Source organism: Ambystoma mexicanum, unplaced genomic scaffold (assembly GCF_040938575.1).
Source record: "Ambystoma mexicanum isolate Mex_15411 unplaced genomic scaffold, UKY_AmexF1_1 Mex_scaf66, whole genome shotgun sequence".
Classification (NCBI taxonomy): domain Eukaryota; kingdom Metazoa; phylum Chordata; class Amphibia; order Caudata; family Ambystomatidae; genus Ambystoma; species Ambystoma mexicanum.
Window position 1 is genome coordinate 800571 of NW_027182484.1, and position 16670 is coordinate 817240.

A 16670-nucleotide genomic window follows, 5' to 3' on the forward strand; every position below is an offset into this window, starting at 1 on the left:
CGAAATGTATGAATTCTTGCAATGGAAACCTCACTGTATTTTACCAAGGCAGATAAAGGACATCTTTTGTACCCCTTATACTTATAAGGAGGGTTTGGTGGCTGAAAATGCATTGCTTTGAGGGTGATTGCATGTTGCTTCCACTTTGTTCATATTCCTGAATTAATAAAGGTGAACTTTTCAGAACTGGGGGTATAGCTCAGTGGTACAGCATTTGACTGCAGAACAAGTGGTCTCTAGTTCAAATCTGGGTGCCCCCTTGTTCAACTGTTTTACCTGTAGAAAAAAAACATTTACAATCTTAGCATTTGATGTAATGAGGAACACATTTCTACATTTGAAATACTCCTGATCATCTCCTGAAACATAGGGTAAACACCATTAAGCTGTTTAGGATTTCTTCATATGATACAAGCTGTGTTTTACATTCACCCAAATTCTACTGGTGATATGATTAGTTTGAAATAGTCCATTGGAAGCTCATATGAATGTTATAAAACTGTGGTGGAAACCAATAATATGCCCTTAATGAAATGTATTAATTTGTACACCTGACCAGAAGTGCACTGATGTCATTAGTTCTACAAGTTCCATACAGTCACCCACTCTATCACCTTTTTAAAAAAGGGCAGTTTTCAGCATTCAAGGGTTTATGTCAGTGGTAGAGCGTAGGAGTGCTTTTCAAGAAGTCCCTGTTTCATAACCATATACCCTTTTCAATAGATCCTGTTAAAATGTTTTTCAACCCAATGCATTGTAAGAAACAATAGGATATATCATCATTTCATATACAAAACAATGAACAATTGGGTTTAACTATGCTCTTAGCACAAAATCAACAAACTGCAGTAGAGAAGCAGTTACATTTTGCAGAATTTTTGCATTTGACAAAAGTTTTTTTTTCCATGTTCCAAGATCTACATGTGATACGAAATGTATGAATTCTTGCAATGGAAACCTCACTGTATTTTACCAAGGCAGATAAAGGACATCCTCCGCACCGCATATACTTATAAGGAGGGTTTGGTGGCTGAAAATGCTTTGCTTTGATGGTGATTGCATCTTGCTTGCACTTTGTACATATTACTGAATTAATAAAGGTGAACTTTTCAGAACTGGGGGTATAGCTCAGTGGTAGAACATTTGACTGCAGATCAAGAGGTCTCTAGTTCAAATCTGGGTGCCCCCTTGTCCAACTGTTTTACCTGTAGAAATATTTTTTTAATTAAATAAATTGAAGTAAACATTTACAATCTTAGCATTTTATGTAATGAGCAACACATTTCTACATTTGAAATACTCCTGATCATCACCTGAAACATAGGGTAAACACCATTAAGCTGTTTAGGATTTCTTCATATGATACAAGCTGTGTTTTACATTCACCCAAGTTCTACTGGTGATATGATTAGTTTGAAATAGTCCATTGGAAGCTCATATGAATGTTATAAAACTGTGGTGGAAACCAATAATATGCCCTTAATGAAATGTATTAATTTGTACACCTGACCAGAAGTGCACTGATGTCATTAGTTCTACAAGTTCCATACAGTCACCCACTCTATCACCTTTTTAAAAAAGGGCAGTTTTCAGCATTCAAGGGTTTATATCAGTGGTAGAGCGTAGGAGTGCTTTTCAAGAAGTCCCTGTTTCATAACCATATACCCTCGTCAATACATCCTGTTAAAATGTTTTTCAACCCAATGTACTGTAAGAAACAATAGGATATATCATCATTTCATATAAAAACAATGAACAATTGGGTTTAACTATGCTCTTAGCACAAAATCAACAAACTGCAGTAGAGAAGCAGTTACGTTTTGCAGAATTTGTGCATTTGACAAAAGTTTTTTTTTCCATGTTCCAAGATCTACATGTGATACGAAATGTATGAATTCTTGCAATGGAAACCTCACTGTATTTTACCAAGGCAGATAAAGGACATCTTTTGTACCCCTTATACTTATAAGGAGGGTTTGGTGGCTGAAAATGCATTGCTTTGAGGGTGATTGCATGTTGCTTGCACTTTGTACATATTACTGAATTAATAAAGGTGAACTTTTCAGAGGTGGGGTATAGCTCAGTGGTAGAGCATTTGACTGCAGATCAAGAGGTCCCTATTTCAAATCTGGGTGCCCCCTTGTTCAACTGTTTTACCTGTAGAAATATTAGTTTAATTAAATAAATTGAAGAAAACATTTACAATCTTTGCATTTAATGTAATGAGCAACACATTTCTACATTTGAAATACTCCTGATCATCTCCTGAAACATAGGGTAAACACCATGAAACTGTTTAGGATTTCTTCATATGATACAAGCTGTGTTTTACATTCACCCAAGTTCTACTGGTGATATTATCAGTTTGAAATAGTCCATTGGAAGCTCATATGAATGTTATAAAACTGTGGTGGAAACCAATGATATGCTCTTAATGACATGTATTAATTTGTACAGCTGACCAGAAGTGCACTGATGTCATTAGTTCTACAAGTTCCATACAGTCACCCACTCTATCACCTTTTTAAAAAAGGGCAGTTTTCAGCATTCAAGGGTTTAACTCAATGGTAGAGCGTAGGAGTGCAGTTCAAGAAGTCCCTGTTTCATAACCATATACCCTCGTCAATACATCCTGTTAAAATGTTTTTCAACCCAATGTACTATAAGAAACAATAGGATATATCATCATTTCATATAAAAAACAATGAACAATTGGGTTTAACTATGCTCTTAGCACAAAATCAACAAACTGCAGTAGAGAAGCAGTTACGTTTTGCAGAATGTGTGCATTTGACAAAAGTTTTTTTTTCCATGTTCCAAGATCTACATGTGATACGAAATGTATGAATTCTTGCAATGGAAACCTCACTGTATTTTACCAAGGCAGATAAAGGACATCTTTTGTACCCCTTACACTTATAAGGAGGGTTTGGTGGCTGAAAATGCATTGCTTTGAGGGTGATTGCATGTTGCTTCCACTTTGTACATATTCCTGAATTAATAAAGGTGAACTTTTCAGAACGGGGGGTATAGCTCAGTGGTAGAGCATTTGACTGCAGATCAAGTGGTCTCTAGTTCAAATCTGGGTGCCCCTTTGTTCAACTATTTTACCTGTAGAAAAAAAACATTTACAATCTTAGCATTTGATGTAATGAGCAACACATTTCTACATTTGAAATACTCCTGATCATCTCCTGAAACATAGGGTAAACACCATGAAACTGTTTAGGATTTCGTCATATGATACAAGCTGTGTTTTACATTCACCCAAGTTCTACTGGTGATATTATCAGTTTGAAATAGTCCATTGGAAGCTCATATGAATGTTATAAAACTGTGGTGGAAACCAATAATATGCCCTTAATGAAATGTATTAATTTGTACAAATGACCAGAGGTGCACTGATGTCATTAGTTCTACAAGTTCCATACAGTCACCCACTCTATCACCTTTTTAAAAAAGGGCAGTTTTCAGCATTCAAGGGATTATGTCAGTGGTAGAGCGTAGGAGTGCTTTTCATGAAGTCCCTGTTTCATAACCATATACCCTCTTCAATAGATCCTGTTAAAATGTTTTTCAACCCAATGCACTGTAAGAAACAATAGGATATATCATCATTTCATATACAAAACAATGAACAATTGGGTTTAACTATGCGCTTAGCACAAAATCAACAAACTGCAGTAGAGAAGCAGTTACATTTTGCAGAATTTGTGCATTTGACAAAAGATTTTTTTTCCATGTTCCAAGATCTACATGTGATACGCAATGTATGAATTCTTGCAATGGAAACCTCACTGTATTTTACCAAGGTAGATAAAGGACATCCTTCGCATCCCATATACTTATAAGGAGGGTTTGGTGGCTGAAAATGCATTGCTTTGATGGTGATTGCATGTTGCTTGCACTTTGTACATATTACTGAATTAATAAAGGTGAAATTTTCAGAACTGGGAGTATAGCTCAGTGGTAGAGCATTTGACTGCAAATCAAGAGGTCCCTAGTTCAAATCTGGGTGCCCCTTGTTCAACTGTTTTACCTATAGAAAAAAACATTTACAATCTTAGCATTTGATGTAATGAGCAACACATTTCCACATTTGAAATACTCCTGATCATCACCTGAAACATAGGGTAAACACCATTAATCTGTTTAGGATTTCTTCATATGATACAAGCTGTGTTTTACATTCACCCAAGTTCTACTGGCGATATTATCAGTTTGAAATAGTCCATTGGAAGCTCATATGAATGATATAAAACTGTGGTGGAAACCAATAATATGCCCTTAATGAAATGTATTAATTTGTACAGCTGACAAGAAGTGCACTGATGTCATTAGTTCTACAAGTTCCATACAGTCACCCACTCTATCACCTTTTTAAAAAAGTGCAGTTTTCAGCGTTCAAGGGTTTAACTCAGTGGTAGAGCGTAGGAGTACAGTTCAAGAAGTTCCTGTTTCATAACCATATACCCTCATCAATAGATCCTGTTAAAATGTTTTTCAACCCAATGCACTGTAAGAAACAATAGGATATATCATCATTTCATATAAAAAACAATGAACAATTGGGTTTAACTATGCTCTTAGCACAAAATCAACAAACTGCAGTAGAGAAGCAGTTACGTTTTGCAGAATTTGTGCATTTGACAAAAGTTTTTTTTTTCCATGTTCCAAGATCTACATGTGATACGAAATGTATGAATTCTTGCAATGGAAACCTCACTGTATTTTACCAAGGCAGATAAAGGACATATTTTGTACCCCTTATACATATAATGAGGGTTTGGTGGCTGAAAATGAATTGCTTTGATGGTGATTGCATGTTGCTTCCACTTTGTACACATTACTGAATAAATAAAGGTGAACATTTCAGAAATGGGGTTATAGCTCAGGGGTCGAGCATTTCACTGCATATCAAGTAGTCCCTACTTCAAATCTGGGTGCCCCCTTGTCCAACTGTTTTACCTGTAGAAATATTTATCAATTAAATAAATTGAAGTAAACATTTACAATCTTAGCATTTTATGTAATGAGCAACACTTTTCTACATTTGAAATACTCCTGATCATCACCTGAAACATAGGGTAAACACCATTAAGCTGTTTAGGATTTCTTCATATGATACAAGCTGTGTTTTACATTCACCCAAGTTCTACTGGTGATATGATCAGTTTGAAATAGTGCATTGGAAGCTCATATGAATGTTACAAAACTGTGGTGGAAACCAATAATGTGCCCTTAATGAACTGTATTAATTTGTACAGCTGACCAGAAGTGCACTGATGTCATTAGTTCTACAAGTTCCATAGAGTCACCCACTCTATCACCTTTTTAAAAAAGGGCAGTTTTCAGCATTCAAGGGTTTATGTCAGTGGTAGAGCGTAGGAGTGCTTTTCATGAAGTCCCTGTTTCATAACCATATACCCTCTTCAATAGATCCTGTTAAAATGTTTTTCAACCCAATGCACTGTAAGAAACAATAGGATATATCATCATTTCATATACAAAACAATGAACAATTGGGTTTAACTATGCGCTTAGCACAAAATCAACAAACTGCAGTAGAGAAGCAGTTACATTTTGCAGAATTTGTGCATTTGACAAAAGATTTTTTTTCCATGTTCCAAGATCTACATGTGATACGCAATGTATGAATTCTTGCAATGGAAACCTCACTGTATTTTACCAAGGTAGATAAAGGACATCCTTCGCATCCCATATACTTATAAGGAGGGTTTGGTGGCTGAAAATGCATTGCTTTGATGGTGATTGCATGTTGCTTGCACTTTGTACATATTACTGAATTAATAAAGGTGAAATTTTCAGAACTGGGAGTATAGCTCAGTGGTAGAGCATTTGACTGCAAATCAAGAGGTCCCTAGTTCAAATCTGGGTGCCCCTTGTTCAACTGTTTTACCTATAGAAAAAAACATTTACAATCTTAGCATTTGATGTAATGAGCAACACATTTCCACATTTGAAATACTCCTGATCATCACCTGAAACATAGGGTAAACACCATTAATCTGTTTAGGATTTCTTCATATGATACAAGCTGTGTTTTACATTCACCCAAGTTCTACTGGCGATATTATCAGTTTGAAATAGTCCATTGGAAGCTCATATGAATGTTATAAAACTGTGGTGGAAACCAATAATATGCCCTTAATGAAATGTATTAATTTGTACAGCTGACAAGAAGTGCACTGATGTCATTAGTTCTACAAGTTCCATACAGTCACCCACTCTATCACCTTTTTAAAAAAGTGCAGTTTTCAGCGTTCAAGGGTTTAACTCAGTGGTAGAGCGTAGGAGTACAGTTCAAGAAGTTCCTGTTTCATAACCATATACCCTCATCAATAGATCCTGTTAAAATGTTTTTCAACCCAATGCACTGTAAGAAACAATAGGATATATCATCATTTCATATAAAAAACAATGAACAATTGGGTTTAACTATGCTCTTAGCACAAAATCAACAAACTGCAGTAGAGAAGCAGTTACGTTTTGCAGAATTTGTGCATTTGACAAAAGTTTTTTTTTTCCATGTTCCAAGATCTACATGTGATACGAAATGTATGAATTCTTGCAATGGAAACCTCACTGTATTTTACCAAGGCAGATAAAGGACATATTTTGTACCCCTTATACATATAATGAGGGTTTGGTGGCTGAAAATGAATTGCTTTGATGGTGATTGCATGTTGCTTCCACTTTGTACATATTACTGAATAAATAAAGGTGAACATTTCAGAAATGGGGTTATAGCTCAGGGGTCGAGCATTTCACTGCATATCAAGTAGTCCCTACTTCAAATCTGGGTGCCCCCTTGTCCAACTGTTTTACCTGTAGAAATATTTATCAATTAAATAAATTGAAGTAAACATTTACAATCTTAGCATTTTATGTAATGAGCAACACTTTTCTACATTTGAAATACTCCTGATCATCACCTGAAACATAGGGTAAACACCATTAAGCTGTTTAGGATTTCTTCATATGATACAAGCTGTGTTTTACATTCACCCAAGTTCTACTGGTGATATGATCAGTTTGAAATAGTGCATTGGAAGCTCATATGAATGTTACAAAACTGTGGTGGAAACCAATAATGTGCCCTTAATGAACTGTATTAATTTGTACAGCTGACCAGAAGTGCACTGATGTCATTAGTTCTACAAGTTCCATAGAGTCACCCACTCTATCACCTTTTTAAAAAAGGGCAGTTTTCAGCATTGAACGGTTTATGTCATTGATAGAGCGTAGGAGTGTAGTTCAAGAAGTCCCTATTTCATAACCATGTACCCTCTTCAATTGATACTGTTAAAATGTTTTTCAACCCAATGCACTGTAAGAAACAATAGGATATATCATCATTTCATGTACAAAACAATGAACAATTGGGTTTAACTATGCTCTTAGCACAACATCAACAAACTGCAGTAGAGAAGCAGTTACATTTTGCAGAATTTGTGCATTTGACAAAAGATTTTTTTTTTCCATGTTCCAAGATCTACATGTGATACGAAATGTATGAATTCTTGCAATGGAAACCTCACAGTATTTTACCAAGGCAGATAAAGGACATCCTTCGCACCCCATATACTTATAAGGAGGGTTTGGTGGCTGAAAATACATTGCTTTGATGGTGATTGCATGTTGCTTGCACTTTGTACATATTGCAGAATTAATAAAGGTGAACTTTTCAGATCTGGGGGTATAGCTCAGTGGTAGAGCATTTGACTGCAGATCAAGAGGTCTCTAGTTCAAATCTGGGTGCCCCCTTGTTCAACTGTTTTACCTGTAGAAATATTTTTTTAATTAAATAAATTGAAGAAAACATTTACAATCTTAGCATTTTATGTAATGAGCAACACATTTCTACATTTCAAATACTCCTGATCATCACCTGAAACATAGGGTAAACACCATTAAGCTGTTTAGGATTTCTGCATATGATACAAGCTGTGTTTTACATTCACCCAAGTTCTACTGGTGATATTATCAGTTTGAAATAGTCCATTGGAAGCTCATATGAATGTTATAAAACTGTGGTGGAAACCAATAATATGCCCTTAATGAAATGTATTAATTTGTACAGCTGACCAGAAGTGCACTGATGTCATTAGTTCTACAAGTTCCATACAGTCACCCACTCTATCACCTTTTTAAAAAAGGGCAGTTTTCAGCATTCAAGGGTTTAACTCAGTGGTAGAGCGTAGGAGTACAGTTCAAGAAGTTCCTGTTTCATAACCATATACCCTCATCAATAGATCCTGTTAAAATGTTTTTCAACCCAATGCACTGTAAGAAACAATAGGATATATCATCATTTCATATAAAAAAACAATGAACAATTGGGTTTAACTATGCTCTTAGCACAAAATCAACAAACTGCAGTAGAGAAGCAGTTACGTTTTGCAGAATTTGTGCATTTGACAAAAGTTTTTTTTTCCATGTTCCAAGATCTACATGTGATACGAAATGTATGAATTCTTGCAATGGAAACCTCACTGTATTTTACCAAGGCAGATAAAGGACATCTTTTGTACCCCTTATACTTATAAGGAGGGTTTGGTGGCTGAAAATGCATTGCTTTGATGGTGATTGCATGTTGCTTGCACTTTGTACATATTACTGAATGAATACAGGTGAACATTTTAGAACTGGGGGTACAGCTCAGTGGTAGAGCATTTGACTGCAGATCAAGAGATCCCTAGTTCAAATCTGGGTGCCCCCTTGTTCAACTGTTTAACCTGTGGAAATTTTTTTTTAATTAAATAAATTGAAAAAAACATTTACAATCTTAGCATTTTATGTAATGAGCAACACATTTCTACATTTGAAATACTCCTGATCATCTCTGGAAACATAGGGTAAAAACCATTAAGCTGTTTCGGATTTCTTCGTATGATACAAGCTGTGTATTACATTCACCCAAGTTCTACTGGTGATATTATCAGTTTGAAATAGTCCATTGGAAGCGCATATGAATGTTATAAAACTGTGGTGGAAACCAATAATATGCCCTTAATGAAATGTATTAATTTGTACAGCTGACCAGAAGTGCACTGATGTCATTAGTTCTACAAGTTCCATACAGTCACCAACTCTATCACCTTTTTAAAAAAGAGCAGTTTTCAGCATTCAAGGGTTTATGTCAGTGGTAGAGGGTAGGAGTGCAGTTCAAGAAGTCCCTGTTTCATAACCATATACCCTCTTCAATAGATCCGGTTAAAATGTTTTTCAACCCAATGCACTGTAAGAAACAATAGGATATATAATCATTTCATATAAAAAACAATGAACAATTGTGTTTAACTATGCTCTTAGCACAAAATCAACAAACTGCAGTAGAGAAGCAGTTACGTTTTGCAGAATTTGTGCATTTGACAAAAGTTTTTTTTCCATGTTCCAAGATCTACATGTGATACGAAATGTATGAATTCTTGCACTGGAAACCTCACTGTATTTTATGAAGGCAGATAAAGGACATCTTTTGTACCCCTTATACTTATAAGGAGGGTTTGGTGGCTGAAAATGCATTGCCTTGATGGTGATTGCATGTTGCTTTAACTTTGTACTTTTTACTGAATTAATAAAGGTGAAAATTTCAGAACTGGGCGTATAGTTCAGTGGTAGAGCATTTGACTGCAGATCAAAAGGTCCCTAATTAAAATCTGGCTGATCATCTCCTGAAACATGGGGTAAACACCATTAAGCTGTTTAGGATTTCTTCATATGATACAAGCTGTGTTTTACATTCACCCAAGTTCTACTGGTGATATTATCAGTTTGAAATAGTCCATTGGAAGCGCATATGAATGTTATAAAACTGTGGTGGAAACCAATAATATGCCCTTAATGAAATGTATTAATTTGTACAGCTGACCAGAAGTGCACTGATGTCATTAGTTGTACAAGTTCCATACAGTCACCCACTCGATCACCTTTTTAAAAAAGGGCAGTTTTCAGCATTCAAGGGTTTAACTCAGTGGTAGAGCGTAGGAGTACAGTTCAAGAAGTCCCTGTTTCATAACCATATACCCTCATCAATAGATCCTGTTAAAATGTTTTTCAACCCAATGCACTGTAAGAAACAATAGGATATATCATCATTTCATATAAAAAACAATGAACAATTGGGTTTAACTATGCTCTTAGCACAAAATCAACAAACTGCAGTAGAGAAGCAGTTACGTTTTGCAGAATTTGTGCATTTGACACCTGTAGAAATATTTTTTTAATTGAAGAAAATATTTACAATCTTAGCATTTTATGTAATAAGCAACACGTTTCTATATTTGAAATACTCCTGATCATCTCCTGAAACATAGGGTAAACACCATTAAGCTGTTTCGGATTTCTTCGTATGATACAAGCTGTGTATTACATTCACCCAAGTTCTACTGGTGATATTATCAGTTTGAAATAGTCCATTGGAAGCTCATATGAATGTTATAAACCTGTGGTGGAAACCAATAATATGCCCTTAATGAAATGTATTCATTTGTACAGCTGACCAGAAGTGCACTGATGTCATTAGTTCTACAAGTTCCATACAGTCACCCACTCTATCACCTTTTTAAAAAAGGGCGGTTTTCAGCAATCAAGGGTTTAACTCAGTGGTAGAGCGTAGGAATGCAGTTCAAGAAGTCCCTAATTCATAACCATATATCCTCTTCAATAGATCCTGTTAAAATGTTTTTCAACCCAATGCACTGTAAGAAACAATAGGATATATAATCATTTCATATAAAAAACAATGAACAATTGGGTTTAACTATGCTCTTAGCACAAAATCAACAAACTGCAGTAGAGAAGCAGTTACGTTTTGCAGAATTTGTGCATTTGACAAAAGTTTTTTTTCCATGTTCCAAGATCTACATGTGATACGAAATGTATGAATTCTTGCAATAGAAACCTCACTGTATTTTACCAAGGCAGATAAAGGACATCCTTCGCACCCCATATACCTATAAGGAGGGTTTGGTGGCTGAAAATGCTTTGCTTTCATGGTGATTGCATGTTGCTTGCACTTTGTACATATTACTGAATTAGTAAAGGTGAACATTTCAGAACTGGGGGTATAGCTAAGTGGTAGAGCATTTGACTGCAGTTCAAGAGGTCCCTAGTTCGAATCTGGGTGCCCCCTGGTCCAACTGTTGTACCTGTAGAAATTTTGTTTTTAAATAAATTGAAGAAAACATTTACAATCTTAGCATTTTATGTAATGAGCAACGCATTTCTACATTTGAAATACTCCTGATCATCTTCTGAAACATAGTGTAAACACCATTAAGCTGTTTCTGCTTTCTTCGTATGATACAAGCTGTGTATTACCTTCACCCAAGTTCTACTGGTAATATTATCAGTTTGAAATAGTTCATTGGAAGCTCATATGAAAGTTATAAAACTGTGGTAGAAACCAATAATATGCCCTTAATAAATTGTACAGCTGCCCACAAGTGCACTGATGTCATTAGTTCTACCAGTTCCATACAGTCACCCACTCTATCACTTTTTTTAAAAAGGGCAATTTTCAGCATTCAAGGGTTTATGTCAGTGGTAGAGCGTAGGAGTGCAGTTCAAGAAGTCCCTGTTTCATAACCATGTACCCTCTTCAATAGATCCTGTAAAATGTTTTTGAACCCAATGCACTGTAAGAAACGATAGGATATATCATCATTTTGTGTAAAAAACAATGAACAATTGGGTTTAACTATGCTCTTAGCACAAAATCAACAAACTGCAGTAGAGAAGCAGTTACGTTTTGCAGAATTTGTGCATTTGACAAAAGTTTTTTTTTCCATGTTCCAAGATCTACATGTGATACGAAATGTATGAATTCTTGCAATGGAAACCTCACTGTATTTTACCAAGGCAGATAAAGGACATCCTTCGCTCCCCATATACTTATATGGAGGGTTTGGTGGCTGAAAATGCATTGCTTTGATGGTGATTGCATGTTGCTTGCACTTTGTACATATTACTGAATTAATAAAGGTGAACATTTTAGAAGTGCGGGTATAGCTCAGTGGTAGAGCATTTGACTGCAGATCAAGAGGTCCCTAGTTCAAATCTGAGTGCCCCCTGGTCCAACTGTTGCACCTGTAGAAATATTTTTTTAATTAAATAAATTGAAGAAAACATTTACAATCTTAGCATTTTATGTAATGAGCAACACATTTCTACATTTGAAATACTCCTGATCATCTCCTGAAACATAGGGTAAACACCATTAAGCTGTTTCGGATTTCTTCATATGATACAAGCTGTGTATTACATTCACCCAAGTTCTACTGGTGATATTATCAGTTTGAAATAGTCCACTGGAAGCTCATATGAATGTTATAAAACTGTGGTGGAAACCAATAATATGCCCTTAATGAAATGTATTAATTTGTACAGCTGACCAGAAGTGCACTGATATCATTAGTTCTACAAGTTCCATACAGTCACGCACTCTATCACTTTTTTTTAAAAAAGGGCAGTTTTCAACATTCAAGGGTGTATGTCAGTGGTAGAGCGTAGGAGTGTAGTTCAAGAAGTCCCTGTTTCATAACCATATACCCTCTTCAATAGATCCTGTTAAAATGTTTGTTAACCCAATGCACTGTAAGAAACAATAGGATATATCATCATTTCATATATAAAACAATGAACAACTGGGTTTAACTATGATCTTAGCACAAAATCAACAAACTGCAGTAGAGAAGCAGTTACATTTTGCAGAATTTGTGCATTTGACAAAAGTTTTTTTTCCATGTTCCAAGATCTACATGTGATACGAAATGTATGAATTCTTGCACTGGAAACCTCACTGTATTTTACGAAGGCAGATAAAGGACATCTTTTGTACCCCTTATACTTATAAGGAGGGTTTGGTGGCTGAAAATGCATTGCTTTGATGGTGATTGCAAGTTGCTTGCACTTTGTACATATTACTGAATTAGTAAAGGTAAACATTTGAGAACTGCAGGTATAGCTCAGTGGTAGAGCATTTGACTGCAGATCAAGAGGTCCCTCGTTCAAATCTGAGTGCCCCCTGGTCCAACTGTTGCACCTGTAGAAATATTTTTTTAATTGAAGAAAATATTTACAATCTTAGCATTTTATGTAATGAGCAACACGTTTCTATATTTGAAATACTCCTGATCATCTCCTGAAACATAGGGTAAACACCATTAAGCTGTTTTGGATTTCTTCGTATGATACAAGCTGTGTATTACATTCACCCAAGTTCTACTGGTGATATTATCAGTTTGAAATAGTCCATTGGAAGCTCATATGAATGTTATAAACCTGTGGTGGAAACCAATAATATGCCCTTAATGAAATGTATTCATTTGTACAGCTGACCAGAAGTGCACTGATGTCATTAGTTCTACAAGTTCCATACAGTCACCCACTCTATCACCTTTTTCAAAAAGGGCGGTTTTCAGCAATCAAGGGTTTAACTCAGTGGTAGAGCGTAGGAATGCAGTTCAAGAAGTCCCTAATTCATAACCATATATCCTCTTCAATAGATCCTGTTAAAATGTTTTTCAACCCAATGCACTGTAAGAAACAATACGATATATAATCATTTCATATAAAAAACAATGAACAATTGGCTTTAACTATGCTCTTAGCACAAAATCAACAAACTGCAGTAGAGAAGCAGTTACGTTTTGCAGAATTTGTGCATTTGACAAAAGTTTTTTTTCCATGTTCCAAGATCTACATGTGATACGAAATGTATGAATTCTTGCAATAGAAACCTCACTGTATTTTACCAAGGCAGATAAAGGACATCCTTCGCACCCCATATACCTATAAGGAGGGTTTGGTGGCTGAAAATGCTTTGCTTTCATGGTGATTGCATGTTGCTTGCACTTTGTACATATTACTGAATTAGTAAAGGTGAACATTTCAGAACTGGGGGTATAGCTAAGTGGTAGAGCATTTGACTGCAGTTCAAGAGGTCCCTAGTTCGAATCTGGGTGCCCCCTGGTCCAACTGTTGTACCTGTAGAAATATTGTTTTTAAATAAATTGAAGAAAACATTTACAATCTTAGCATTTTATGTAATGAGCAACGCATTTCTACATTTGAAATACTCCTGATCATCTCCTGAAACATAGGGTAAACACCATTAAGCTGTTTCGGATTTCTTCATATGATACAAGCTGTGTATTACATTCACCCAAGTTCTACTGGTGATATTATCAGTTTGAAATAGTCCATTGGAAGCTCATATGAATGTTATAAACCTGTGGTGGAAACCAATAATATGCCCTTAATGAAATGTATTCATTTGTACAGCTGACCAGAAGTGCACTGATGTCATTAGTTCTACAAGTTCCATACAGTCACCCACTCTATCACCTTTTTAAAAAAGGGCGGTTTTCAGCAATCAAGGGTTTAACTCAGTGGATTGCGTAGGAATGCAGTTCAAGAAGTCCCTAATTCATAACCATATATCCTCTTCAATAGATCCTGTTAAAATGTTTTTCAACCCAATGCACTGTAAGAAACAATAGGATATATAATCATTTCATATAAAAAACAATGAAAAATTGGGTTTAACTATGCTCTTAGCACAAAATCAACAAACTGCAGAAGAGAAGCAGTTACGTTTTGCAGAATTTGTGCATTTGACAAAAGTTTTTTTTCCATGTTCCAAGATCTACATGTGATACGAAATGTATGAATTCTTGCAATAGAAACCTCACTGTATTTTACCAAGGCAGATAAAGGACATCTTTTGTACCCCTTATACTTATAAGGAGGGTTTGGTGGCTGAAAATGCATTGCTTTGATGGTGATTGCAAGTTGCTTGCACTTTGTACATATTACTGAATGAATAAAGGTGAACATTTTAGAACTGGGGGTATAGCTCAGTGGTAGAGCATTTGACTGCAGATCAAGAAATCCTTAGTTCAAATCTGGGTGCCCCCTTGTCCAACTGTTTTACCTGTACAAATATTTTTTTAATTAAATAAATTCAAGAAAACATTTACAATCTTAGCATTTTATGTAATGAGCAACACATTTCTACATTTGAAATACTCCTGATCATCTCTGGAAACATAGGGTAAACACCATTAAGCTGTTTCGGATTTCTTCGTATGATACAAGCTGTGTATTACATTCACCCAAGTTCTACTGGTGATATTATCAGTTTGAAATAGTCCATTGGAAGCGCATATGAATGTTATAAAACTGTGGTGGAAACCAATAATATGCCCTTAATGAAATGTATTAATTTGTACAGCTGACCAGAAGTGCACTGATGTCATTAGTTCTACAAGTTCCATACAGCCACCTAGTAAATCACTTTTTTATAAAAGGGCAGTTTTCAGCATTCAAGGGTTTATGTCAGTGGTAGAGGGTAGGAGTGCAGTTCAAGAAGTCCCTGTTTCATAACCATAAACCCTCTTCAATAGATCCTGTTAAAATGTTTTTCAACCCAATGCACTGTAAGAAACAATAAGATATATCATCATTTCATATACAAAACAATGAACAATTGGGTTTAACTATGCTCTTAGCACAAAATCAACAAACTGCAGTAGAGTAGCAGTTACGTTTTGCAGAATTTGTGCATTTGACAAAAGTTTTTTTTTTCCATTTTCCAAGATCTACATGTGATACGAAATGTATGAATTCTTGCACTGGAAACCTCACTGTATTTTACACAGGCAGATAAAGGACATCTTTTGTACCCCTTATACTTATAAGGAGGGTTTGGTGGCTGAAAATGCATTGCTTTGATGGTGATTGCATGTTGCTTGCACTTTGTACATATTACTGAATAAATAAAGGTAAACATTTCAGACCTGGGGGTTTAGCTCATTGGTAGAGCATTTGACTACAGCTCAAGAAATCCCTAGTTCAAATCTGGGTGCCCCCTTGTCCAACTGTTTTACTTGTAGAAATATTTTTTTAATTAAATAAATTGAAGAAAACATTTACAATCTTAGCATTTTATGTAATGAGCAACACATTTCTACATTTGAAATACTCCTGATCATCTCCGGAAACATAGGGTAAACACCATTAAGCTGTTTCGGATTTCTTCATATGATACAAGCTGTGTATCACATTCACCCAAGTTCTACTGGTGATATTATCAGTTTGAAATAGTCCATTGGAAGCGCATATGAATGTTATAAAACTGTGGTGGAAACCAATAATATGCCCTTAATGAAATGTATTAATTTGTACAGCTGACCAGAAGTGCACTGATGTCATTAGTTCTACAAGTTCCATACAGTCACCCACTCTATCACCTTTTTAAAAAGAGCAGTTTTCAGCATTCAAGGGTTTATGTCAGTGGTAGAGGGTAGGAGTGCAGTTCAAGGAGTCCCTGTTCATAACCATATACCCTCTTCAATAGATCCTGTTAAAATGTTTTTCAACCCAATGCACTGTAAGAAACAATAGGATATATCATCATTTCATATAAAAAACAATGAACAATTGGGTTTAACTATGCTCTTAGCACAAAATCAACAAACTGCACTAGAGAAGCAGTTACGTTTTGCAGAATTTGAACATTTGACAAAAGTTTTTTTTTCCATGTTCCAAGATCTACGTGTGATACGAAATATATGAATTCTTGCAAAGGAAACCTCACTGTATTTTACCAAGACAGATAAAGGACATCTTTTGTACCCCTT

General features: G+C 35.5%; 3 non-coding genes across 3 annotated transcripts; all 3 read left to right on the forward strand.

The window, feature by feature from the left end:
* The first annotated feature begins 3952 nt into the window (after positions 1-3952).
* On the forward strand, positions 3953-4024 carry TRNAC-GCA (transfer RNA cysteine (anticodon GCA)). The gene has a single exon. It is a non-coding gene; the product is annotated as a tRNA-Cys (tRNA).
* Positions 4025-5833: 1809 nt separating this feature from the next.
* Positions 5834-5905, forward strand: TRNAC-GCA (transfer RNA cysteine (anticodon GCA)). Its single transcript has one exon. It is a non-coding gene; the product is annotated as a tRNA-Cys (tRNA).
* A 1811-nt stretch (positions 5906-7716) lies between these two features.
* On the forward strand, positions 7717-7788 carry TRNAC-GCA (transfer RNA cysteine (anticodon GCA)). Its single transcript has one exon. It is a non-coding gene; the product is annotated as a tRNA-Cys (tRNA).
* Positions 7789-16670: the final 8882 nt, after the last annotated feature.